We start from the raw sequence: 27,180 nt of genomic DNA, 5'->3' as shown, positions 1-27,180 counted from the left end.
GCTTTATGTATCTGGCTGCTCCATCATTGGGTGCATATATATTTATAATTCTTACATCATTTTGTTGAACTGATTTCTTTATCATTATATAATAATCTTCTTTGTTGCTTTTTATACTTTTTGTCTTGAAATTTATTTACCTGCCACAGGTATAGCTATTCCTGCTCTTTTTAAATTTCCATTGGCATGGAATACCTTTTCCGTCCCTTTATTTTCAGTCTATGAGTGTCTTCACATGTGACATAGGTCACGAATAAAGTGTATACACCTATAGGGTGTAGGCAACTAATTATTGGGTCTTGTTTTATTATCCTTTCAGCCACTCTGTGTCTTTTGATTGGAAAGTTTAGTTTAATTTACATTCTTTGTTATTATTGGTAAGTAAGGACTTACTACTGCCATTCTGTTATTTTTTTTGTTGCTTTGTGGTCTTCTCTTTTTCCCTGTCTTCCTTTTTGTGAAAGTGATTTTCTCTGGTAATATGCTTTAATTTTTTGCTTTATATTTCTTGTGTACCCATTTTAGTTTTTTTTGTTCTTGTTGTTTGTTTGCTTGTTTTGACCCAAAGTTTTACTCTGTTGCCCAAGCTGGAGTGCAGTGGCGTGATCTCGGCTCACTGCAACCTCCACCTCCGGTTTCAAGCAATTCTCCTGCCTCAGCCTCCCAAGTAGCTGAAATTACAAGCACCTGCCACCATACCCAGTTAATTTTTATATTTTTAGTAGAGATGGGGTTTCACCTTATTGGGAAGGCTGGTCTCAAACTCCTGAACTCAAGTGATCTGCCCAACTCGGCCTCGCAAAGGCTGGAATTACAGGTGTGAGCCACCATGCCCAGCCTGTTTTAGATTTTTTGATTTGAGGTTTCCATGAGTCTTGAAACTATTTTGTAACCCATTTTTTTTTAAACTAACGACAACTTAACTCTGATTACAAAAACAAATGAATGAAGCAACAAGAAAAGAGAAAACTGATGAAAAATTCTATACTTTAACTTTATCCCACCTACTTTTTACTTTCTTGTTTTAGCCTGTATCTTATTACAATATCTATGTCTTAAAAAGTTGTTCTAGTTGTTATTTTTCATAGAATTATCTTTTTGCCTTCCTACTCCAGTTATGAATAGTTGGTATACCACAATTACAGTATTATAATTTTATGTACTTGTCTGTGTACTTGCTTTTACCAGGGTGTTTTGTACCTTCAGATGGTTTCTTATCGCTCATTAACATGCTTTTCTGTCAGATTGAAGAGCTCCTTTTAGCATTTCTTGTAGGATAGGTCTATGTTGGCAAAATCCCTCAGCTTTTGTTTGTCTGGGAAAGTCTTTATTTCACTTTCATGTTTAAATAATATTTTCACTTACTATAGTAATCTAGAATAAAAGTTTTTTGCTTTCATTTTTCTTCAGCGTGTTAATTATATCTTGCAACTCTCTCCTTGCCTGTAAGGTTTTCACAGAGAAATCTGCTGAAAGGTGTATTGGAGCCCCTTTACATGTTGTTGTTTTTGGTTTTTTCTCTTACTGCTGTTAAGACTCGCGTCTGTAATCCCAGCACTTTGGGAGGTCGAGGCAGGCAGATCACCTGAGGTCAGGAGTTCTAGACCAGCCTGCCCAACATGGTAAAACCCCATCTCCACTAAAAATACAAAAACTAGTTGAGCATGGTGGCAAGTGCCTGTAATCCCAGCCACTTGGGAGGCTGAGGCAGGGGAATCACTTGAACCCAGGAGGTAGAGGTTTCAGTGAGCCAAGATTGTGCCACTGCACTCCAGCCTGGGCAACAAGAGTGAAACCCTGTCTCAAAAAAACAAACAAACAAAGAAAAATTCTTTCTTTATCCTTGACTTTTGGGAGTTTGATTATTAAATGTCTTGAGTTAGTCTTATTTAGTTTAGATCTACTTGATGTTCTAAAACCTTCTTGCACTTGAATATTGATATCTTTCTCTAGATTTGGAAAGTTCTCTGTTATTATCTCTTTCTTTTTTCTACCTAGACCTCTCTCTCTACCTCCTCTTTAAGGCCAATAACTCTTGGATTTTCCATTTTGAGGCTATTTTCTAGATCCTGTAGGAATGCTTCTTTTTTAAAATTCTTTTTTCTTTTGACTCCTCAGAGTATGTATTTTCAAATAGCCTGTTTTCAAGCTCACTAATTCTTTCTTCTGCTTGATCAATTTTACTGTCAAGAGACTGATAAATTTTTCAGTTTTTCAATTGAATTTTTCAGCTCCCAAATTTCTGCTTGATTCTTTTTAATTATTTCGATTTTTTGGCTAAGTTTATCTGATAAGATTCTGAATTCCTTTCTTTTGTTATTTTGGATTTCACTGAGTAATTTTAAATTCTCTGTCTGAAGGGTCACACATATATCTGTCACTACAGAATTGATCAATGGTGCCTCATTTAGTTCGTTTGGTGAGGCCATGTTTACCTGCGTGGTCTTGATGCTTGTGTATTTCATCAGTATCCAAATATTAAAGAATTAGGTATTTATTTTAATCTTCACAATCTGGGCTTGTTTGTACCCAACCTTCCTAAGAATGCTTTTCAAATATTCAAAGGGAATTGTGTGTTGTGATCTAAGTCTTTGGTCATTGTAGCTGCATGCACATTAGAGGGTATCCCAAGCCCAGTAACACTGTGACTCTTGGAGACTCCTAGAGGTACTGCTTTGGTCGTCTTGGGTAAGATCCAGGAGAATTCCCTGGATCATCAGGCAGAGACTCTTGTTCTCTTCCCTTACTTTTCCCCAAGCAAACAGAGTCTCTATCTCTGTGCTGAGCTGCCTTGAATTGGAGGAGGGGTGCTGCAAGCACTCCCATGGACACCATTACTGGAAATGTGTTGGGTAACACCTGAAGCCAGCATGGTACTGGTCTCACCTAAGGCCTGTGGTGACTATTTTCTGGCTACTGTTGATGTTTATTCAAGGTCCAAGAGCTCTATAGTCAGCAGGTTATCCTGCCAGGACTGGGTCTCTCCTTTCAGGATAGCATGTTCCCCTCTGGCCCAGGATGGGTCCAGAAATGCCCTCCAGGAGCTAAGGCATGGAGTAAGGGTCTTCAGAAGTCTGCTTCAGCTTATACTACTGTATATGAGCTGTTACCCAAGTGGCAAGAGAAAGTCCTTTGTACTCGTCTTTCTTCTTTCATCAAGCAGAAGGAGTCTCTCCTCATAACCACCACAGCTGGGAATATCCTGGGTCACACCTGAAGCCAGCATAGTACTGGGTCTTGCCCAAAGCCCACAGCGACTGCTACTTAGCTACCATTGATGTTTAATCAAGGTCCAAAGGTTATTTCATCAGCAGGTGATGAATTTTGCTAGGATTGGCTCCTTCCTTTCAGGGCAGTGGGTTTCCTTCTGGCCCAGGATGGGTCTAGAAATGTCATCCAGGAGCTGTGGCTCAAAATGGGGCCTTCAAGACTCTGCTTGGTGCTTGAATTTACTGTGGCTGAGTTGATATCCAAGTTGCAGGACAAAGTCCTCTTTACTCTCCCTCTCCTCCCAGAACTTTGAGCTGCGTTGCCTGAAGTAGAAGGAGGGGGTGACACAAGCACTCGCTTGGCCATCCCAGCTGGTGTCTCACTGGGTCATGTATGCCCCAAGTTCGCTGGCTTTGAGCCGAACACAATACCATGACTCATGCAGGAATTGCAGACCTCGGCCTCGACTGCCTTTCAAGATTATTTAGGATCCCATAGTGCTATAGCCCATGGTGGTGGGGCTAGCCGGAACTTAGGTTCCCACCACTGGGATGAAAAGATTTCCCTCTGACTAGGGCCGGTCTAAATGCTTCCTCTGTGTGTCAGTTTAATTCTGCCTTGTGTTGCTTTCCTCTGTGACAAGACAGCACTGAGTTTCAATGCAAAATCCCACAATCACTTTGCTCCTTCTCCCACAAGTACATAGATTCTCCCTCCATGCCACACAGCTACTCTGCCAGAGGATGGGTGGGAGTGGTGTAGACAATTCAAGATTGTCCCTCCTACCCTCTTCAGTGCTGCTGCTTCTTTTTTTTTTTTTTTTTAATATTGAATGAAAACTGGGTACTGTGATCACTCACCTGATTTTAGGTTCTTATGAAGTTGCTTTCTTTCTTGGATGGTTGTTGAATTTGGTGTTCATACTGAGATGATGATTGTTTGAGGGCTCCTTTTTGCCACCTTACTCTGCCTACTCATCAAGGGCTCCCTTTTCTAGTTTCTTATATTATATACCTATCTTTATACCTATTTGGAAAAAATGAAATTATTCCTAGAACACTGAGTAGATGACAATATAGCATAACTTTATGTTGAGATTACAGAAATTCCCACTATAGCTTTCTCTCTCTACTCCTGAAAAAAATAAAAAAAATAAAAATAAAAAAAGGACACGTTGCAGCTTTCCTTCCAACTAAGGCCTCAGGCTAAAAGCGACTGCTTTCTAGCACACCAACTGTAAGTACTACACAGAATGGGGAAAAGAGAGTTAATTGAATGTAAGAGTACTGGATAAGTCAGTGGCGACTGACTATACAAAGAAATAGGGTAACAAAATATTTATTCACTAATTTCCTGAGGATTGTCTCATAAAGTAATTGTTTTGGAAAATGAAACATTTTTAGTGAATAAGTTTTACATAGAGAAGTAGAGATGCTCTTGTAGGTGTCTCTGCATTAAAAAGGCTGGTTGTTCATAATCTTGACTGTTCATTTTCAAAGTAGCTACCTTTGTTTTCAGCACCAGAGCTGATATGAAAAACAGAAATTTGAGTTAATAGAAAGTCATGATTAGAAATATCAAAAGGGATTAGTTATCAGAATATAACTGAGAGAAAATCAAGCATCAGAGATGGCTCATTGAGAAGTGAAGCAGCAAGCCCTCGAATCAGGTAGTTTGCACTTAAAACCTGGCTCAAAATTGAACTTGCTGTTTGGCCATGAACAAGTTATTTCTTTTCATATGACTTAATTTCTGCATCTCTGAAGTAAAATATAGACTAATTTAGAGAATAATTGAGATAATTTATCCATGTACAGTTTCTACCAACTTCATAATATTTGCTTAATAAATGTTTATTATATACTTAGAGATGCCCTAGCTACTGTGTGTTCACTGTTTCTGAATTTTAGAGAGACAAAACAATATGAAAAAAATATGAACTCTAAATAACTTTCCTCTCCCAACCAGTTGGATTTAACTTATTTAAACACACAAGCAACCTCCTCCAAAATCACCCCCCTTAATATCTTGAAAAATTTGTGAATGCAATCACAAATAAAGCCACCACATATTTTTATATAAATTGAGATTAATTCTGATTTTGAACTGCAGCTAAATGCCTAACACAACAAAAAATCTAGATGAGGAAAATTGTTATAAACAAACATTTGTGTAATTTTTTAGATTTGAAAAATATAGTTATTACTTTATTGAAAAATGTTATAGCCAGAAAAATAATCCTAATTAAGAAAAAGAAAAGACCTTCATATATTTTAATAATCAAAACATTTTTGGTTCATCATTTGAAAATTAATTCAATTTCTAATTAACAATACATTTGTCTAATTCCTATGGTCAAAATATTTGTGTCCACTGGTGAATGGTTCTCCACGACAGCTCTGTTGTACAGTGATTTATCTTACATGTATGGTAAATTTGCTCAAACTTTTCTGGCCATTGTCATTCATATTTCTCAGTGGTCAACACTACTGTGAGACATTTACACTGCACTCACACTATTCCTCCAGGAAAACATCACTCCTCAATAACCAAATCTATAATATGACATTCATTATGTTCACAATACATCATTTTGCATCTCACCTGCAGAAGAGTCTGTTTTAATTTCAAATTATTTTAACAATTTAAGAGAAAGATAATTCAATCTTTTGGAGAAAAAAATCCAGATAGACAACCCTTACAGAGGGAACTAAAAACCAGGCAGTCAAATGCTGTATTGTGGAATTAGTTATGATTTGGGGGAAGGTTTGAAATAGGTATAGAAGAAGCTAAGTGCAACATTTTGTTTATATTTCAAACCTTCTTTAATATTAAAAATGTAACAATGAATAATACCTTACCATTTGTGTATTTTTGTTTATGTTTAAATAAAAGCAGCTTATGCTAACTTAATCTTACAGAAGCCAAAGTAGCCACTGTAGCTTTCTCAACATCAAAGTTTGTGCAGGCAGGGTGCAGTGGCTTATGCCAGTAATCCCAGCACTTTGGGAGGGCAAGGTGGGTGGATCACCTGAGGTCAGGAGTTCAAGACCAGCCTGGCCAGCATGGTGAAACCCTGTCTCTACTAAAAATACAAAAATTAGCCGGGCATGGTGGTGTGCACCTGTAATCCCAGCTACTCAGGAGGCAGAAGCAGAAGAATCGTTTGAACCCATGAGGCGGAAGTTGCAGTGAGCCGAGATTGCACCATTGCACGCCAGCCTGGGCAACAACAGTGAAACTCCACCTCAAAGAAAAAAAAAAAAAAGTTTGTGCAATGAGCCAAGACCGATATTAAGAAAGCTTGACTTTTGTGATTCCTAGTCTAGGCATCATCAAATGTGAACTCTGTTCCTGAGGACAGATTAATCCTGTTGCAGAGTGTCCTACTGATGGATTCACAGAATGACTTTGGCAGCTAGGTGTGCTATTTGTGGTTTTGGTAGTTTGTGCCAAAATGCATTAGTTTGGGGAAAGGTGCCTTTTAAAAACAAATTGTTGCATGTGTGTCTGTAGAACCCATAAAAAAGTAGAGAGTTCATATGTTAAAATGTAACAAATGATTATTGGAAAGACAAAATAAATAGCTAAATTCTTATTTTAATTATTTGGAGGAATTTTCTATAATTATGCAAAAATTTTTCGTGAGATTGAAAATGTGAATTTAAGGTTTTCTAGATACATGTACCCAGATTACAGAGAAAAAATAGAGACAATTTATAACAAAATTTGAATATTTAAAAATAGATTTATCTTTTTGCTCTTGCATATTTATGGCTAGCCCTATTTGGAATTATCCTGCTAATTTTAGGTCGTATTTGTCACTGGTTTTTAATTGTAATATAAATGGTTCTGGGTCACCAGAGCAGGAGTGCCACATTAGAAGAAAAGAAAAATGTAGATTGAAGGGACAATAGTAATATGAGTATGCTATTTTGTAAGAAAATCTTGATACTAATAGAACTCAGCTACATACTTACAACATTTAATAAGAGAAGCTTAATGTTAGCTAAAGTATTTAGAAACATTGAAAATATCGACATGGACAGTTTTGTGAAAAAGTCAGATTACCTTTTAAAGAAGATTTAGAGTAAGTGAATTAAAGATTTCATAAATTGGGACATATTGCTAATATTAAGAAGAAGCAAATAAACCGTATAATTAATTATCTTTATCTCAACGGGATGTAAATCTCTCTGGTAATTTTGTGTCCTACCAGAAGCAGACAGTTTATCTGTACAGAGAACAGTGTGAACTGATTCTTACTACCTATGCAAACTTGAAAACTTTGTTTTCTTTACTAACCACAGCTTTCTCACATGTTAAGTGAGAATTACATCAGATCATACAAATCTGGTGCCTGGAACAGCTATTATTATTATTATTACATTATTATTGCAGGAGAATGGGACACTTGAGTTATTCAAATATTGTGGCTACTTAGAAAATATCACATATACCATGCATAGGTTATTCATTTTTTTTACAATGTAGATTTGACTGAGAGCTAAATAAATTAAAATCAAAATAGAATTAGAATTTTTATGTTTCAATTAAAAATAATTATGTTAATATAAATTACAATTTCACTCTAAGGATTTGAATATTGGCTTAATAATCTGTAGGCTTTATTTGTGATTTAATAGTCTTGATCCATTTTTAATAAATTATTACATTTCTCCATGACATAATCCCTCCTTAAAAACAGGTCAATTTGTTCAGTTTGTTCTGTGAGCATTTTGTATATATTATTCTGCAATTCCATTAATAGGTAAAATGTGCAAACATGTTCTATAGTTGTTTCTTGCACTTATTAGAATTCCTACCAGAATGTAAGGTGATTGTAGCAGGCATTGGGTCCATATAATATGTTTTGTACCTTCAATGACATGACAAATTTTTTAAATATAAATATTATTTAATAGATATTTGATGACTCATTACTCTATGTAACTATGTAAACATATATAGACATACCTATGTATGTGCATATGTGTATAAACATATATCTTAACATTGTGAGTAAATTAGAGTTCACACACACGTAATCTTGACTTTCTATGCCATTTTTGATTGCTACTATTATAGATTTAATCTTTCCTACCTACCATTAAAAAGTATGAAATTGCCAGCGGTGTTTCTGGTAGGTATTATCACACACATAGAGAATTAAGCAAACTGAAATCTGGAGCTTGCTCCAAGATTTCTAAATACTGGAGATTAGATGCAGGCAGAAAGGATTGATGGGATCATTACTTCAAAGCTCTGAAAGGACACTGCTGAGGAATATGAGAGATGTGAGAGTTCCTTCTAAGCCAAGAAAGGGTTCAGCAGAAGGGCCAGATCCAAATATCTTTCATGTGGGTAGTATTTTTCTTCCGAGAGAACTTGAAGATATTTTTACTTTCTTTTATAGAGAGTCATCAATCACTGTAACTGATATTTCTGGGCTCACCAAGAAAGGTCTTTTATGAACAGCCCTTTGGAAATAATATAGAATAACATGGGGCAGCAGATTACTGCATCTTAGTTCTTATTTGTGAAGGCTGAAGCTGATACAAAGATAAGGCTTCTAAGAATGAACTGGCTTCAATAGATAAAATAAGGTTCTAAGGAGATCATTTTTCCAGGAAGAACAGGGAGAACTTCAGTTTATTATACCATTATCACATGCAAGGCACTTGAGAGAAAAGGACAATCAGGCACTCACTGTCCACATCACACTTGGGAAGAACATTGACATTTCTCACGGGAAAAAGGAAAGTTGAATTTTCATGACAGGGAAAAACTGAGCAAAGTGAATGATATAGAAACTGGATAAGAGCCTGAGCAGTTATATAGCACTTTAATCAAAACATATTTTCTGATTTGAGTAAAGTAAATGGCACAGGAAAATGCAGGTATTACCTGAGAACTCAAGAGAAATCAATCGAAAAAAGAGGTGACCTGAATACATGAATGGCATGTCTCAATTCATAACCAAAAGCCTTGTAAATAGAGCCTCATCATATCAAAAATAATTATCCTTTCATTCCTCCTAGTTACAAGTTAATAGTTCAATGATTCTTTGTATCCAAATAATTTTGTTTCCTAACCCTGCCAAAATCAGAATTTGAAAATTTTTATTATTCTTTTTAAAAATGTTCTTAATTATATCCCTTTCTAGTGACATTATGCTGCATATGTCTTTAAAAAGAAAAAGAAAATGCCCTAATTAATGACTTGTATGATAGGCCTGTCTGTATGCTCCGCTTAGCTAGACACTTGAGAATGATGTTATTTATTAATTTTTTTCATTTACTCTCTCTGGGTTTAATATAGAAATAATACATGCTGCTCAATATATCTTAAAGTTTACTGCTTATATATCTGGTGGCCTTCCCAGGAGCTCTTCTACTTTTTCAATGACCACAACATTAGTTGTCACTCAGTCAATACATTTTTCATTTTTTGTTAAATGTAAAATAAAATCTTTCTCTTTAAATGATAGTTTGGTTGGCCTTTATTATCTCTTTTTTTAAAGGTCAATGCACCATTTGTATTTATACTATATTTGCCCTTTGATACTTTCTCTTCTTTAGTTCATCAAGAAGGAATGGTGGGCCCATGCCTGTAATCCCAGTACTTTGAGAAGCCAAGGTAGGCAGAATGCCTGAGTTCAGGAGTTTGAGACCAGCCAGGCTAACATGGTGAAATCCCCTCTCTACTAAAAGTACAAAAATCAGCCGGGTGTTGTGGCACACACCTGTAGTCCCAGCTACTCTGGAAGCTGAGGCAGGAGAATCATTTCAACCCAAGAGGTGGAGGTTACAGCAAGCCGAGATTGCGCCACTGCACTCCAGGCTGGGTGACAGAATGAAACAGTCTCAAAAAAAAAAAAAAAAGGTAGAAATGGTGAAAGACAGTTTACATAATATCAATGCGATCTGCTGTGCATTGCTATAACATACTATACTTTTTTCTTCTTTTTTTGATATCTAATCAGTGGCGGAAATATTGGCTTCAAGCATGAACTCAAACTTTTTCCCCATCATTTCTGTCTCTCTAGATTAAAGTGCTTATTTAGAAAAATGCTTTTTTCCCCGCAATCTTTCTACTTAATTGATAAAGTCCTAAGTCTGAGATTCCTTTTGTCAACATTCTTTCATTCCCTTCTCTAAATGCATGTTTCAAGCAGTCATTTAAAAAAATCCAGTAAGCCTTTTATTTTTCTTTCCCCCCATTTTCACTGAATGACAATTAAGATGGCGAAGAACCCATAGACAAAATTTCAGATGAAAAAAGTTAAAAACCCATAAACTTGCCTTCATCAAGACATTTTTCTAAAATAAGTGTATATTGAAATATTTGACTAAGGAAAAAAATCATCAAAGGTCTGTGAAGAATATTGTCAATTTTCTGGAAAAATTGTATTCAACATAATAAGTACAAAACATGGATATGATATGTCATAATAGATCATATTAAATCAGTGAATCCAAGGCAGCAAATGATTCATAAATCATTTGAATGAACTTCTTAATATATCAGTATGTATAGTGCACTTAAATCCCCTAATAATAATGTAACAGTTCATCTAGATATACATTCCTAGGAGAGTGATTGAGAATTTTCCTAAGCTTAATCAGTGAATGTAATCACTGTAGCCAGACTTTTTGATTATTATTTTTTTAGTGTATCCACATTTAACCACTTCTAAAGGAGGATTAAAGAGAGTTCATTTAAGCCAATGATATTACCATAGTCTCTTTCTTTTAAGTTCAATTTTAAAAGTAGGATAGAAATTTTATACTTGAGTAAATGTACATATTCTCTACTTTATTTAGGCAATATTTCTGATGGCCTGCTATGTTTTAGAAATTGCTATAAGAAGTACTGAAGCCCAGGCCGGGTGCGGTGGCTCATTCCTGTAATCCCAGCACTTTGGGAGGCTGAGGCGGGCGGATCACAAGGTCAGGAGTTTGAGACCAGCCTGGCCAATATAGTGAAACACCATCTCTACTAAAAATACAAAAATTAGCCGGTTGTGGTGGCATGCGCCTGTAGTCCCAGCTACTCAGGAGGCTGAGGCAGAAGAATCACTTGAACCTGGGAGGCGGAGGTGACAGTGAGCTGAGACTGCACCACTGCATTCCAGCCTGGATGACAGAGTGAGGCTATGTCTCAAAAAAAAAAAACAAAAAAGAGAAATACTAAAGCCCATACAAATAACATGGTTTTAAGTGGCCCAATCTCTTCCCTAATGTAATTCACAGTCTAGTAGTCTAGTAGGGTGCTCTGCAAACTTGACATTGACATTACTTGGAAGGCATTAAAATTACTGATGCCTAGGTTCAACTACTAATGCCTGGATTACACCCCAGAGATTCTGATATAATTGTTACAGATATGATCAACGCTTCAAGCTATTTTAAATCCCCCAGTGAGTTTTGTAAAATATTTGTTTAGAGCAGTTTAAGGTTCACAGCAAAATTGAGAAAAAGTTACAGACACCTCATATACTCCCTGCCTCTACACATGCATAGCTTTCTCTGTCATCAAATCACCCCTCCCAACAGGGTTATCACCTGACTAGAGCCATGCTAACTATCCAGATGAAGCCAAACACTGAGACAGCAGGTACTATATTAAAGACAGAATTTAATTATTGCAAGGCAACTCAGCAAGGAGGATGGTAGATATTTCTCAAGGCTGCCTCCCCGAGACTTCAGAGGCTATAATTTTTAAGATGATTTGTTGGGCAGTGGGGTTAGGAGATAGATGCTGCTGATTGGTCTGGAATGAAATCATAGCAGTGACAAGGCTGTCTTTATGCGCTGAATCAATTCCCAGGAAGGGAGAGAGTTACAAGATTAGTCAAGTCCTTGCTTGGCTAATCTTGACAAGTCCTTGCTTGACACAGGCCACAAGTCCTGTTGGTGTCAGTTTGTCGACTTGTAGGCAAAGTCTGAAAAATATCTCAAAACCAAGTGTTAAGTTTTACAATAGTGTTTGTGACTGCTGGTTACTACAGAAGCCAAGCTGGCAAACAATGGTGGATTATCATTTAACTATGCCTATAGCTAAGCAGAAAAGAGCTTCTCGTGGTTAAAGCTGCAGGCATATCACCCACATTTGCCCAGTTCAACTCCTGGAAGCCATCCAAGGGGGCTGCGTGATCTAAGGATCAATGTTCTTTAAAAGAAAAATACAAGTTTATTAATAGTGTGGGCAGCCTGCCTGGCGACTAGAATAGGAAGATAATCTATTACCAGTGACTACTATTTATTGAAATGATTATGTGCAAGCAATCATGCATGGAGTAAGAAAAAGAGAGAAAGGAAAATATCTTACCAAAATTTAGGCTCTTACCATAATTCTAATCTTGAGGCCTTTTAAAATCTTATAAAGGCAGTTTCAATACAGTGGTACTTTGTTAAAATTGATAAAATACATTGGCATATCACTGTCACCTAAAGTCCAGTTTACATTAGAGTTCACCTTTTGTGTTATACATTCAATGGGTTTGGATAAATGTGTAATGAAATGAATCCCCATTATAATACTATACATAGTATTTTACCACCCTAAATATCTTCTGTGTTACATCTATTCCCTTCTCTGCCTCCTAGTCTTTTGCAACCATTGATATTTTTACTGTCTCCATAGTTGCCCTTTCCAGGATGTCATATAGTTGGAATCATACAATATGTAGCATTTTCCGATTTGCTTCCTTCACTTAATAATATGCATTCAAGTTTCCTCCATGTTTTCTTATGGATTGATAACTCATTTATTTTTTAGCACCGAATAACTTTCCATTGTCTAAATGTACCACAGTTTATGTAGCCACTAATTTACTGAAGGACATCTTGGTTCCTTCCAAGTTTTAGCAATTATGAATAAAACAGCTATGAACATCTTTATACAGCTGTCTGTCAGGGCATGAATTTTCAACCCCCTTTAAAAAAAAAAACAAAAACTGTGATTGCTGAGTCATATGGTAAGAGTATGTTTAGTTTTTTAAAGAATACCAATTTTCATTCCCATCAGCAATGAGTGAGAGTTCCTATTGCTTTACATTCTCACTGGCATTTGATGTTAGTGTTCTGGATTTTGGTTATTGTAATAGGTACATAGTGGTATCTCATTGCTGTGTTAATTTGGATATCCCTGATAATGTACCATCTTTTTGCCATGTGCATTGGTGAAGTATGTGTTAGGTCCATTTATTAATCAAGCTATTTGTTTTCTTACAGTTGCATTTTATCAGTTCCTTGAATATTTTAGTTAGTAGTCCTTTATATCCCATTTGCTTTTTGCAAATATTTTCTCTTCATCTGTGGCTTGTGTTTTCATTCTCTTGACAGTGTCTCTGCAGAGCATATTTTTAAATCTTAATGAAGTGCAACTTATCAATTATTTCATACCACATATCTAAATATCATGTCTGTGGTATTGAATCTAAAAAGTGATGGCTAACATAAGGTCATCTAAATTTTTTCACAAGTTATCTACTAGTTTTATAGTTTTTTTGTTTTAATTTTTGCTTTTTGTTTTTTTGAGATGAGTCTCTGTTGCCTAGGCTGGAGTGCAGTGGCACAATCTCAGCTCACTGCAACCTCTGCCTCCTGAGTTCTAGCAATTCTCCTACCTCAGCCTTCCCAGTAGTTGGGATTACAGGCACCCGTCACCATGCCCGGCTAATTTTTTTTTTTTTTTATTTTTAGTAGAGACGGGGTTTCACCATGTTGGTGAGATTGTTCTTGAACCCCTGACCTCAAGTGATCCGCCTGCTTTGGCCTCCCAAAGTGCTGGGATTACAGGGGTGAGCCACTGTGCCCAGCCGCTTTATAGTTTTATATTTTACATTTAGATCTGCTATTTATTTTGAGTTAATTTTTGTGAAATGTGTAAGGTCTGTATTTAGATTCTTTATTTTGCTTTATTTTGTTTTGTTTGGCTTTTGTTTTTTGGTATGTGAATGGCCAGTTGTTCCAGCAGAATTTGTTGAAATGACTATTTTTTCTCCATTGTATTACCATTGCCATTGCTCATCTGACTATTTGAATATCAGTTGACTATTTACACGAATTTGGTTTTGGGCTCTTTATTCTGTTCCATTAATGTATGTGTCTATTCTTTCACCAGTACTACATGATCTTGATTACTATAGCATTATAGTAAGTTTTGAGTCACATAGTGTCGTGCTCTCAACTTTGTCCTTCAATATTATGTTGGTTATTCTGAGTCTTTTGCCTTGCTTTATAAACTTTAGGGTCAGATTTTCAATATACAAAATAACTGCTGAGATTTTAATTGGAATTACATTGAATCTATTGATCATATTGGGAAAAACTGACATCTTGACAATAGTGAGTCTTATGATCTATGAACATTAATTTCTTCTTCTTTGATTCATTTTATCAGTTTTGTAATTTTTCTCATATATATCTTACACATATTTTGCTAGTGTTTCAATTTGGAGATGCTAATATAAATGCTCTTGTGTTTTTAATTTTAAAATTTACTTCTTCATTACTGAGTTACAGGAAAACGATTGTCTTTTTTTTTCTTTTTTTGAGACGGAGTCTCACTCTGTTGCCAGGCTGGAGTGCAGTGGTGCGATCTCGGCTCACTGCAACCTCCGCCTCACAGGTTCAAGTGATTCTCCTGCCTCAGCCTCCCAAGTAACTGGAATTACAGGTGCTTGCCACCACACTCAGCTGATTTTTATTTATTTATTTATTTTTTTTGGTATTTTTAGTACAGATGGGGTTTCACCATGTTGGTCAGGCTGGTGTTGAACTCCTAACCCCAAGTGATCCACCCGCCTCGGCCTCCCAAACAGTTGGGATTACAGGCATGAGCCACCTTGCCCGGCCAGTCTTTTGTATATTAACCTTCTATCCTACAACCTTACTGTAATTGCTTATTATTTCCATAAGTTTTTTAAAAATTCTATTATTTTGTATTTTTGACACAGACAATCACATTATCTGTAAGCAAAGGCAGTTTTATCTGTTCCTTCCTCATCACTGTATGATATTATTTTCTTCCATATTCTTGTTTTATTATGGTAACTAGAAATTTTAGTGTGATCCTGAAAAGGAATAGCAAAGGGAAAATCCAGCCAGCTGCAGTGGCTCACGCCTGTAATCCCAGCACTTTGGGAGGCCGCAGCAGGTGGATCACCTGAGGTCAGGAGTTCGAGACCAGCCTGACCAATATGGTGAAACCCCATCTCCACTAAATATAAAAATTTAGCCAGGCATGTTGGCACATGCCTGTAATCCCAGCAACTTAGGGGGCTGAGGCAGGAGAATCACTTGAACCCGGGAGGGAGAGGTTGCAGAAAGCAGAGATTGCACCATTGCAGTCCAGCCTGGGCAACAAGAGAAACTCTGTCTCAAAAAAAAAAAGGAACATCCTTGGCTTGCTCTTCATATTGGTGAAAAAGTTTCTAGTTTCTCACCATTAACTGTGATAATAGCTCTATGTTTTATGTAAGCATTCTTTATCAAGTTGAGGAAGTTCCCTCTATTCCTAGATTACCGAACCTTTTTATCATGAATAAGTGTTAAATTTTGTCAAATGCTTTTTCTCCATCTATTGCTATGAGTAGGTGATTTTTCTTTCTATTGATGTGATGGGTTATATTGTTTTTTTTCATGTTGGCCCAAACATATACAACTTGATCATGCTACACAGTTCTTTTATTATTATTATTATTATACTTTAGGTTTTATGGTACATGTGCGCAATGTGCAGATAAGTTACATATGTATATATGTGCCATGCTGGTGTGCTGCACTCACTAACTCGTCATCTAGCATTAGGCATATCTCCCAGTGCTATCCCTCCCCCCTCCCCCCACCCCACAACAGTCCCTGAAGTGTGATGTTCCCCTTCCTGTGTCCATGTGTTCTCATTGTTCAATTCCCACCTATGAATGAGAATATGCGGTGTTTGTTTTTTTGTTCTTGCGATAGTTTACCGAGAATGATGATTTCCAATTTCATCCATGTCCCTACAAAGGACATGAACTCATCATTTTTTATGGCTGCATAGTATTCCATGGTGTATATGTGCCACATTTTCTTAATCCAGTCTATCATTGTTGGACATTTGGGTTGGTTCCAAGTCTTTGCTATTGTGAATAATGCCACAATAAACATACGTGTGCATGTGTCTTTATAGCAGCATGATTTATAGTCCTTTGGGTATATACCCAGTAATGGGATGGCTGGGTCAAATGGAATTTCTAGTTCTAGATCCCTGAGGAATCGCCACACTGACTTCCACAAGGGTTGAACTAGTTTACAGTCCCACCAACAGTGTAAAAGTGTTCCTATTTCTCCACATCCTCTCCAGCACCTGTTGTTTCCTGACTTTTTAATGATTGCCGTTCTAACTGGTGTGAGATGGTATCTCATTGTGGTTTTGATTTGCATTTCTCTGATGGCCGGTGATGGTGAGCATTTTTTCATGTGTCTTTTGGCTGCATAAATGTCTTCTTTTGAGAAGTGTCTGTTCATGTCCTTCGCCCACTTTTTGATGGGGTTGTTTGTTTTTTTCTTGTAAATTTGTTGGAGTTCATTGTAGATTCTGGATATTAGCCCTTTGTCAGATGAGTAGGTTGCAAAAATTTTCTCCCATTTTGTAGGTTGTCTGTTCACTCTGATGGTAGTTTCTTTTGCTGTGCACAAGCTCTTTAGTTTAATTAGATCCCATTTGTCAATTTTGGCTTTTGTTGCCATTGCTTTTGGTGTTTTAGACATGAAGTCCTTGCCCATGCCTATGTCCTGAATGGTAATGCCTAGGTTTTCTTCTAGGGTTTTTATGGTTTTAGGTCTAACATTTAAGTCTTTAATCCATCTTGAATTGATTTTTGTATAAGGTGTAAGGAAGGGATCCAGTTTCAGCTTTCTACATATGGCTAGCCAGTTTTCCCAGCACCATTTATTAAATAGGGAATCCTTTCCCTATTTCTTGTTTTTCTCAGGTTTGTCAAAGATCAGATAGTTGTAGATATGTGGCATTATTTCTGACGGCTCTGTTCTGTTCCATTGATCTATATCTCTGTTTTGGTACCAGTACCATGCTGTTTTGGTTACTGTAGCCTTGTAGTATAGTTTGAAGTCAGGTAGTGTGATGCCTCCAGCTTTGTTCTTTTGGCTTAGGATTGACTTGGCGATGCAGGCTCTTTTTTGGTTCCATATGAACTTTAAAGTAGTTTTTTCCAATTCTGTGAAGAAAGTCATTGGTAGCTTGATGGGGATGGCATTGAATCTGTAAATTACCTTGGGCAGTATGGCCATTTTCACGATATTGATTCTTCCTACCCATGAGCATGGAATGTTCTTCCATTTGTTTGTATCCTCTTTTATTTCCTTGAGCAGTGGTTTGTAGTTCTCCTTGAAGAGGTCCTTCACATCCCTTGTAAGTTGGATTCCTAGGTATTTTATTCTCTTTGAAGCAATTGTGAATGGGAGTTCACTCATGATTTGGCTCTCTGTTTGTCTATTATTGATGTATAAGAATGCTTGTGATTTTTGTACATTGATTTTGTATCCTGAGACTTTGCTGAAGTTGCTTATCAGCTTAAGGAGATTTTGGGCTGAGACAATGGGGTTTTCTAGATATACAATCATGTCGTCTGCAAACAGGGACAATTTGACTTCCTCTTTTCCTAATTGAATACCCTTGATTTCCTTCTCCTGCCTAATTGCCCTGGCCAGAACTTCCAACACTATGTTGAATAGAAGTGGTGAGAGAGGGCATCCCTGTCTTGTGCCAGTTTTCAAAGGGAATGCTTCCAGTTTTTGCCCATTCAGTATGATATTGGCTGTGGGTTTGTCATAGATAGCTCTTATTATTTTGAGATAAGTCCCATCAATACCTAATTTATTGAGAGTTTTTAGCATGAAGGGTTGTTGAATTTTGTCAAAGGCCTTTTCTGCATCTATTGAGATAATCATGTGGTTTTTGTCTTTGGTTCTGTTTATATGCTGGATGACATTTATTGATTTGTGTATATTGAACCAGCCTTGCATCCCAGGGATGAAGCCCACTTGATCATGGTGGATAAGCTTTTTGATGTGCTGCTGGATTCTGTTTGCCAGTATTTTATTGAGGATTTTTGCATCAATGTTCATCAAGGATATTGGTCTAAAATTCTCTTTTTTGGTTGTGTCTCTGCCAAGCTTTGGTATCAGGATGATGCTGGCCTCATAAAATGAGTTAGGGAGGATTCCCTCTTTTTCTATTGATTGGAATAGTTTCAGAAGGAATGGTACCGGCTCCTCCTTGTACCTCTGGTAGAATTCGGCTGTGAACCCATCTGGTCCTGGACTTTTTTTGGTTGGTAAGCTATTGATTATTGCCACAATTTCAGCTCCTGTTATTGGTCTATTCAGAGATTCAACTTCTTCCTGGTTTAGTCTTGGGAGGGTGTATGTGTTGAGGAATTTATCCATTTCTTCTAGATTTTCTAGTTTATTTGCGTAGAGGTGTTTGTAATATTCTCTGATGGTAGTTTGTATTTCTGTGGGATCGGTGGTGATATCCCCTTTATCATTTTTTATTGCATTTATTTGATTCTTCTCTCTTTTTTTCTTTATTAATCTTGCTAGCAGTCTATCAATTTTGTTGATCCTTTCAAAAAACCAGCTCCTGGATTCATTCATTTTTTGAAGGGTTTTTTGTGTCTCTATTTCCTTCAGTTCTGCTCTGATTTTAGTTATTTCTTTCCTTCTGCTAGCTTTTGAATGTGTTTGCTCTTGCTTTTCTAGTTCTTTTAATTGTGATGTTAGGGTGTCAATTTTGGATCTTTCCTGCTTTCTCTTGTGGGCATTTAGTGCTATAAATTTCCCTCTACACACTGCTTTGAATGCATCCCAGAGATTCTGGTATGTTGTGTCTTGGTTCTCGTTGGTTTCAAAGAACATCTTTATTTCTGCCTTCATTTCATTATGTACCCAGTAGTCATTCAGGAGCAGGTTGTTCAGTTTCCATGTAGTTGAGTGGTTTCGAGTGAGATTCTTAATCCTGAGTTCTAGCTTGATTGCACTGTGATCTGAGAGATAGTTTGTTATAATTTCTGTTCTTTTACATTTATTGAGGAGAGCTTTACTTCCAAGTATGTGGCCAATTTTGGAATAGGTGTGGTGTGGTGCTGAAAAAAATGTATATTCTGTTGATTTGGGGTGGAGAGTTCTGTAGATGTCTATTAGGTCTGCTTGGTGCAGAGCTGAGTTTAATTCCTGGGTATCCTTGTTGACTTTCTGTCTCGTTGATCTGTCTAATGTTGACAGTGGGGTGTTAAAGTCTCCCATTATTAATGTGTGGGAGTCTAAGTCTCTTTGTAGGTCACTCAGGACTTGCTTTATGAATCTGGGTGCTCCTGTATTGGGTGCATATATATTTAGGATAGTTAGCTCTTCTTGTTGAATTAATCCCTTTACCATTATGTAATGGCCTTCTTTGTCTCTTTTGATCTTTGTTGGTTTAAAGTCTGTTTTATCAGAAACTAAGATTGCAACCCCTGCCTTTTTTTGTTTTCCATTTGCTTGGTAGATCTTCCTCCATCCTTTTATTTTGAGCCTATGTGTGTCTCTGCACATGAGATGGGTTTCCTGAATACAGCACACTGATGGGTCTTGAGTCTTTATCCAATTTGCCAGTCTGTGTCTTTTAATTGGAGCATTTAGTCCATTTACATTTAAAGTTAATATTGTTATGTGTGAATTTGATCCTGTCATTATGATGTTAGCTGGTTGTTTTGCTCGTTAGTTGATGCAGTCTCTTCCTAGTCTCGACGGTCTTTACATTTTGGCATGATTTTCCAGTGGCTGGTACCGGTTGTGCCTTTCCATGTTTAGCGCTTCCTTCAGGAGCTCTTTTAGGCAGGCCTGGTGGTGACAAAATCTCTCAGCATTTGCTTGTCTGTAAAGGATTTTATTTCTCCTTCACTTATGAAGTTTAGTTTGGCTGGATATGAAATTCTGGGTTGAAAATTCTTTTCTTTAAGAATGTTGAATATTGGCCCCCACTCTCTTCTGGCTTGTAGGGTTTCTGCCGAGAGATCCGCTGTTAGTCTGACGGGCTTCCCTTTGATGGTAACCCGACCTTTCTCTCTGGCTGCCCTTAACATTTTTTCCTTCATTTCAACTTTGGTGAATCTGACAATTATGTGTCTTGGAGTTGCTCTTCTCGAGGAGTATCTTTGTGGCGTTCTCTGTATTTCCTGAATCTGAATGTTGGCCTGCCTTGCTAGATTGGGGAAGTTCTCCTGGATAATATCCTGCAGAGTGTTTTCCAACTTGTTTCCATTCTCCTCGTCACTTTCAGGTACACCAATCAGATGTAGATTTGGTCTTTTCACATAGTCCCACATTTCTTGGAGGCTTTGCTCGTTTCTTTTTATTCTTTTTTCTCTAAACTTCCCTTCTCACTTCATTTCATTCATTTCATCTTCCAGGGCTGACACCCTTTCTTCCATTTGATTGCATCGGCTCCTGAGGCTTCTGCATTCTTCACGTAGTTCTTGAGCCTTGGTTTTCAGCTCCATCAGCTCCTTTAAGCACTTCTCTGTATTGATTATTCTAGTTATACATTCTTCTAAATTTTTTTCAAAGTTTTCAACTTCTTTGCCTTTGGTTTGAATATCCTCCCGTAGCTCAGAGTAATTTGATCATCTGAAGCCTTCTTCTCTCAGCTCGTCAAAGTCATTCTCCGTCCAGCTTTGTTCCGTTGCTGGTGAGGAACTGCGTTCCTCAGATGGAAATGCAGAAATCACCCGTCTTCTGCGTCGCTCACGCTGGGAGCTGTAGAATGGAGCTGTTCCTATTCGGCCATCTTGGCTCCTCCCTCCCACAGTTCTTTTTATACGTTATTGAATTTAGTGTTTTGTTAAAGATTTTTATGTCACCATTCATAAACATATCATTCTGTGGTTTTCTTTCCTTGTGATGTCTTTGTCTAGTTTTGGTATTGTGGTGATGTTGGCCTCATAGAATAATGTTAGGAAGTATTCCTTTTGCTTCTGTCTTCTGTAATTGATTATAGGGAATTGGTATAATTTCTTCCTTAAATATTTGATAGAATTTACTAGTAAATCCATCTGGGCATGGTGCTTTCTGTGTCGGAAGCTTATAAATTATCATTTCAATTTTGTGATATATACAGGCCTATTCTGATTGTTAATCTCCAGGTGATTTTAATGTGCAGATAAGGATAAAAACCACTGATAAGTAAAGATATGTAACCAACACAGAGCTCTAGTAGAAATAAGTACAGTGAAAAAATATGACATAATTTCTCCTGAGGAAACAAAAAAGGTCTTCATCAAGAGGTTGAATTGAACCTTGAATGAGGAGTAGTTGCCACCAGGTAGCTGACAGAGCAATACTGAAAGATATTCCATAAGAGGGGATTTTATGTACATTAAAGAGTTGAATGTATTTGAGCAGACTGAATGTACTTGAACAGAAGGAAAACATGAAGCTGGAAAATTAGGTTGAAAGCAGATAGTGGCATCATGTCAGAGTATCTCGTAAGTGAAAAGGAGCATTTAAATAGTTTGTCATATTTATACATTTTAATTAAAGGAAGTGTTGTATCAGGTGGAATCAAGAAAGAATGAGAAAAGAACAGTTGGCTGACCTAAAGGGAAGTTCTGATATCCTGAACATAATCAGTGCCAGAAATGTTACAGAGAATAGATTACTCATATTCATTTGAACAAAATGCATTATGTTGTTTTCAATAACAAAACATTTACTGAAAGACTGTTTGCTGAGTAGCCTGCCAGTACCTGGAGATATACCATTTAATGAGACACAGACTAGGAACTTGCAGTGTAATGGGAGAGATTGGCTACTTTTGTACTATGTATTCTATGTGAGTTCCTTACCAGCTGGTGACATTTTCAAGCACCCTGAGAAGAATCAACGCTACATGCTTGAAACAAAGGGTGTGGAAATATAATAGCATATTTAGTTAATACTTGTTTGTATTTTTAACCCTTTGTATGTTGTGCCGACCATAATATTTCTTCTTAGATCAGTTCCCTATCCTTTCTTACTCTTCTGTATTATAGCAGGATACCTCCTGAACATTGAATTTATTCCATTCTTTTGCAAATGTGTTTTTAGTTAGGTTTTGGCATGGGAGGCTCCAGAGAGAGGCTGAATAAAAACAAGTGGAGTATAGTCAGTGCCTTCTGATGTAGCAGGGCCAGAATCATGATTCTAATTTCCTGCCTACAACCTTCTCCTTCTGTCTTCCCAACTCCAGCTCCAGAGACCACAACCACCATTTATCTTTCAGCCCCTAGGGGAGATATTGGCTTCTCTATATTAAGCTCTGTGTGACCTTATTATTCAGTTTATCACTTCAACATTTATAATACCTTCATAACAAGTGCCTCATCTTTAACTTCATTATTTTACTTAGGTTAGGTTTTATATTTTTTCTAGGACTTTAACTGATACACATCCATTAAATCAGTTGATTATCACAAAATCTTATAAAGTTGGTACTGTTCTGTTTTTACTTAATGATGCAGTAAGTTAGAATTATTTTATACACACTACAGGGCCACTGCACCCACCCACCCACACATGTCTCTGAAATAAAAGTGTCACACAAGAATACCTCTTCTTATATATTAGTCACAGTAAGTAATACTAGACACTGTAACAACTAGATTCTATAACAGTTTATTTTTCACATACAGTATTCTGCTCTAAGTGAATTATGGACCTGAGATCCTCCCGTCTAGTAGGTAACCTTCTCCTAGGATCTCCGTGTCTCTCAACGCATGCTTCTGATCAATGCAGAATCAAAGAAAGACTACAGTGTAAGGGCATACATATTTTCTTAACTGCCTTAGCTTACATATGACAAACACTGACTCACATTCCAATGGTCAGAAGTAGTTATTATCCCACTTAAATACAAAGGGTCTTGGATTTATAGTCTATCATGAGTGCCCAGGGTACAAATATAACAGGTTTGGAGGACTCATCTATTTTCTCAAAAAGAATAAGTCCTGTTACAGAAAATCTGTGTGGATTAAAGACTGCCATAATTTTTGGCCACGCCCCCAATTGAGAGATGGAGATTACCTCCTCTGTCTCTGCATCTACACTGCTCTTGAAGTTTGTTTTGACCAATATTAGGTTGATGCAAAAGTAATTGCAGTTTCTGCCATTACTTTTAATGGCAAGACTAAAGGTAATGGCAAAAACCACAATTACTTTTGGACCAACCTAATAGAATCTGGGAGAAGTATTCATGTGCTGCATAACCTTTAAGAGGCTGCAAGGATGCCCAACCTAGTTTTCTAAAGAGGCCACATAAAGAATCCATGGAAAACGAGATACCATAAGAGTCAGGGAACACAGAGAGCCCCAGGCTACAGTCAACAGCAAGGCCCCAAACACATGAGAAGCCACCTGAATGCAACCTAGTTGGTGACTTCAACTGACACCAGAGAGAATAGAAGAACTGACTATTCAACCCACAGAACTATGGCAAATAATAATTGTTTTTAAGCCACAATTTGCTCTACAGCAATAGGAAATGGAAACATCATTCAATATGAATTTTGCTTTTTCTCACACATATAGAATACACTCACCACTTCCCCAAGGGAGACAAAGCCTTATCCAATCATTGCCTCCAGTTAAGTTCCTGATCTCCAAATGATACAGCACATTCTTTATTCGGTCTATATGTGGCTTTTTGTGGCCAAGTATTGTTGTTCAAGGCTCTGGATCTGCCATGAGTTTAGTAATTGTATGTGCTATGTCATTTTCTATTCTACTCCATCATATTCTATTTGATTTTATTTTATTGAAATTGAAGGTCACATGACCCACTAAATTGATAATATGACCTGCTAATATTAAATCATAAACCACAGTTTGAGAAACACTGCATTACACTATACTGCCATTCGTAAAACTGATTTGTTAAGTTTTGTGTGCATTTAGGAAGAAGTGGAGAGAAAGGTTACAGAATAATTTTAAGCAGGGAAATTACATCAACAGATTTTCCTTTTGAGCTAACCACTCTAACAGCACTTTGGACAATTGATTCGAAAGAAACAGGACTATTGGAAGTTTACTCAGTAAAGAGGCAACAAAGATATTTTCGTAGTAATTTTCACGAGAGTGAAGAAAAAGACAGATGTGGATGATTGCATAATTTTGAGGTCCTTTCTTAGATGTGTGGCATTTCTGGGCTGGGGTGGGAGAGGGGGCAGACTGTTCTTTCTATCTGCCCTTACTGAGGTGACTGAGGGATTCTTAGAAAATTCACCATGTTCTATTTAGATACATATTTTTGTAAGCAGACATGGGCTATTTATTTTACTTCCTGAAGCACCTATATAAGAAATGGAGACATGATAAGGACTGACGAATAAATGGTGATAAAAATATAAAATAAAAATAAGCAAAACTGATAAACTGTCAAGTATATTTTGAAGTCATAAGCGATTTCATCAAATAAGTATATGTGTGTGTAATGTGAGGGTATAGGTGTATGTAAAATCTGTGTATGCCTATATAGGGATTTCAATAAGAAAATTGAACTAATCAAAAGCTTCAGTGAACTCTTTACATTTTTCGGGCTATTCTTTTAGGAGAAAAACAATCAAATAAAGTAACTTGCATTGGTTTTAGGGGATTTGGGGAGACTTGGCACAGGCTATTTAATTCTACCAAAGTCTGCTATTCAATAAGAACTGGTTTTCTTAATGGTGCCTTAAGGGCAGAAAACACATAGTCACCAATAAACAATGAAATATGTTCATCATACTATATTTTTTAAAGGCATGACAAGCAGTTACATTTGTAAAAAAAATGACAATTTTTTTTCCTCTTTAAACCTCTTTTAATCAAATAATCATGCCTCTGAAATTTCATTTAATTAACATTTTATAGCAGCATCATAAGAAGAGTAGGATTTTATAAAGGGAAATGGCCTAGACAATAATACTATTTTGAATATAATGCATCATTTAAGGTAATATAGAATGGTGTGATTAATCCATTCAATCTCTCTGCATACCATTCTGAGTTACACCGGGACTTGCTGCATAAGATACTCTACATCATCACGCTGCCTTGTTGTTGCTATCATGATGATTTATGTACTGGAAACAGCTAAGCTTAGCTTGCTATTTTTGCTTTTCAAAATAGAGGTATGTTATGAATCATTTTAAATACTTGGAAGTATATTTTATTAAAAAAATAGTTGCCTTAATTTTTTCTCTATTAAGAGGAACGATGATAAAAATGTAATCTTTGTATTAAACTTTCAAATAAGGTTGGGTGAATGACATTTCAAGTGAGTTGGTGGGAATGGGTAGTGGAATACACATCTTCTCACAGCCTACTTGATATATGGAAATTTAGTTTTGTTATGATTCCTCAAAGTGACTTTTTTCAGTTTTGAACCTTTATCTCACCAAGGTTTCTGTATTTACAAGGGCCCCATAAAGCAGGTTTTTATACAAAATCATTCTTAAGTAATTTAACTGAATAATTATTTCTATAACACATCAAATGCAATGCATACTTATTTAATTTTGAATAGTTTGATTTAATTCTTTTACAAATGTTATGACAGATGTAATCTGCAATACTTGGTCCTGAACTTAATTTGATAATATATGATCAAAGCTTCAGTAACAATTTCCTCTAAATGTACTAAAAATAACCCTTCCTAATGATCTCAAAATGGAAATTTGTTGTGATTTATAGTAAAATTCAGTTAAAAACCTATTTCTAGGCTGGGCGCGGCGGCACATGCCTGTAATCCCAGCACTTTGGGAGGCCGAGGTGGAAAGATCACCTGAGGTCAGGACTTCACAACAGGCCTTACTAACATGGTGAAACCCCATCTCTTCTAAATACAAAAAAATTAGCCAGGCGTGGTGGCACATGCCTGTAATCTGAGCTACTTGGGAGACTGAGACAGGAGAATCGCTTGTACCTGAAAGGTGGAGGTTGCAGTGAGCCGAGATCATGCCATTGCACTCCAGCATAGGCAACAACAGTGAAACTCGGTCTCAAAAAACAAAATAAAACCTGTTTCTTAATTTGGTTACTATAGGGAGCACAGAGATGTTATAAATGTCCTACCCACCATGGTCATGTATCAGAAAACTGTGTTGAAAAGTTTGAGTAAACTGAAGTCTGAATGTACAATCCAAGCGATCCACTTATTACTAGAAGAGCTGGATATGCAAGCACAAAGCCATGAAATTTCAGAGCGTCTACAGATGTTAGTATTTATCTGGGTTGGAAGTAGGAAAGACTTAAAATAATGGATTGTGTAAAAACTGATTCCAAATCTAATTAAAAACGTTGGTGCTGCTAGAGTTATAGCTGATTTTCTGCAGGTGAGGTATATACGATATTTAAGAATAATCATAAGAACTAACATCTTTTGAGCACTGACTAATTTCTGTCAGTGTTGTAAGAGCTTTGGATATATTAATTTATTTAATCTTCACAAACTGTATGTGAGAAAGCAGCTATATAATGCCTATTTTACAAATGAGTAGATTAAGGAATGATTTGAGAAGTTATGCTGCAATCCCAGGTATAACAAAATGAAAATATCAGGGCCAGAATACCAAACCAGGTATTCTGCCTCTACCCCAATACTTCTTCATAGGTCATGTTCATTTGGTATTTACTGGGTGTATAAGCCCCATGACTCCACAAATGACAGAGAATGCATAGCCAAATATTATCTTCAATGATTTATAATCTAGTTTTAAAGAAAATGTTTAATGTAGAAAAAAAAACATGGCTCATACTAATGTGTGAGTGTGTTTGGGCATGTATGTGTGCATCTGAAGAGAAAGAGAATTAATTAGATTCCTCAAGCACAGACTATTTAAAATTTCAATGAAGGAATAGAGCAATGGGTGGTTTTCAAGCTAGGCTGAGTGAAAACCAAGATGCA

The sequence above is a fragment of the Pongo abelii genome, chromosome 14 (assembly GCF_028885655.2).
Source record: "Pongo abelii isolate AG06213 chromosome 14, NHGRI_mPonAbe1-v2.0_pri, whole genome shotgun sequence".
Classification (NCBI taxonomy): Eukaryota; Metazoa; Chordata; class Mammalia; order Primates; family Hominidae; genus Pongo; species Pongo abelii.
This window is presented reverse-complemented; position numbering follows the sequence as displayed.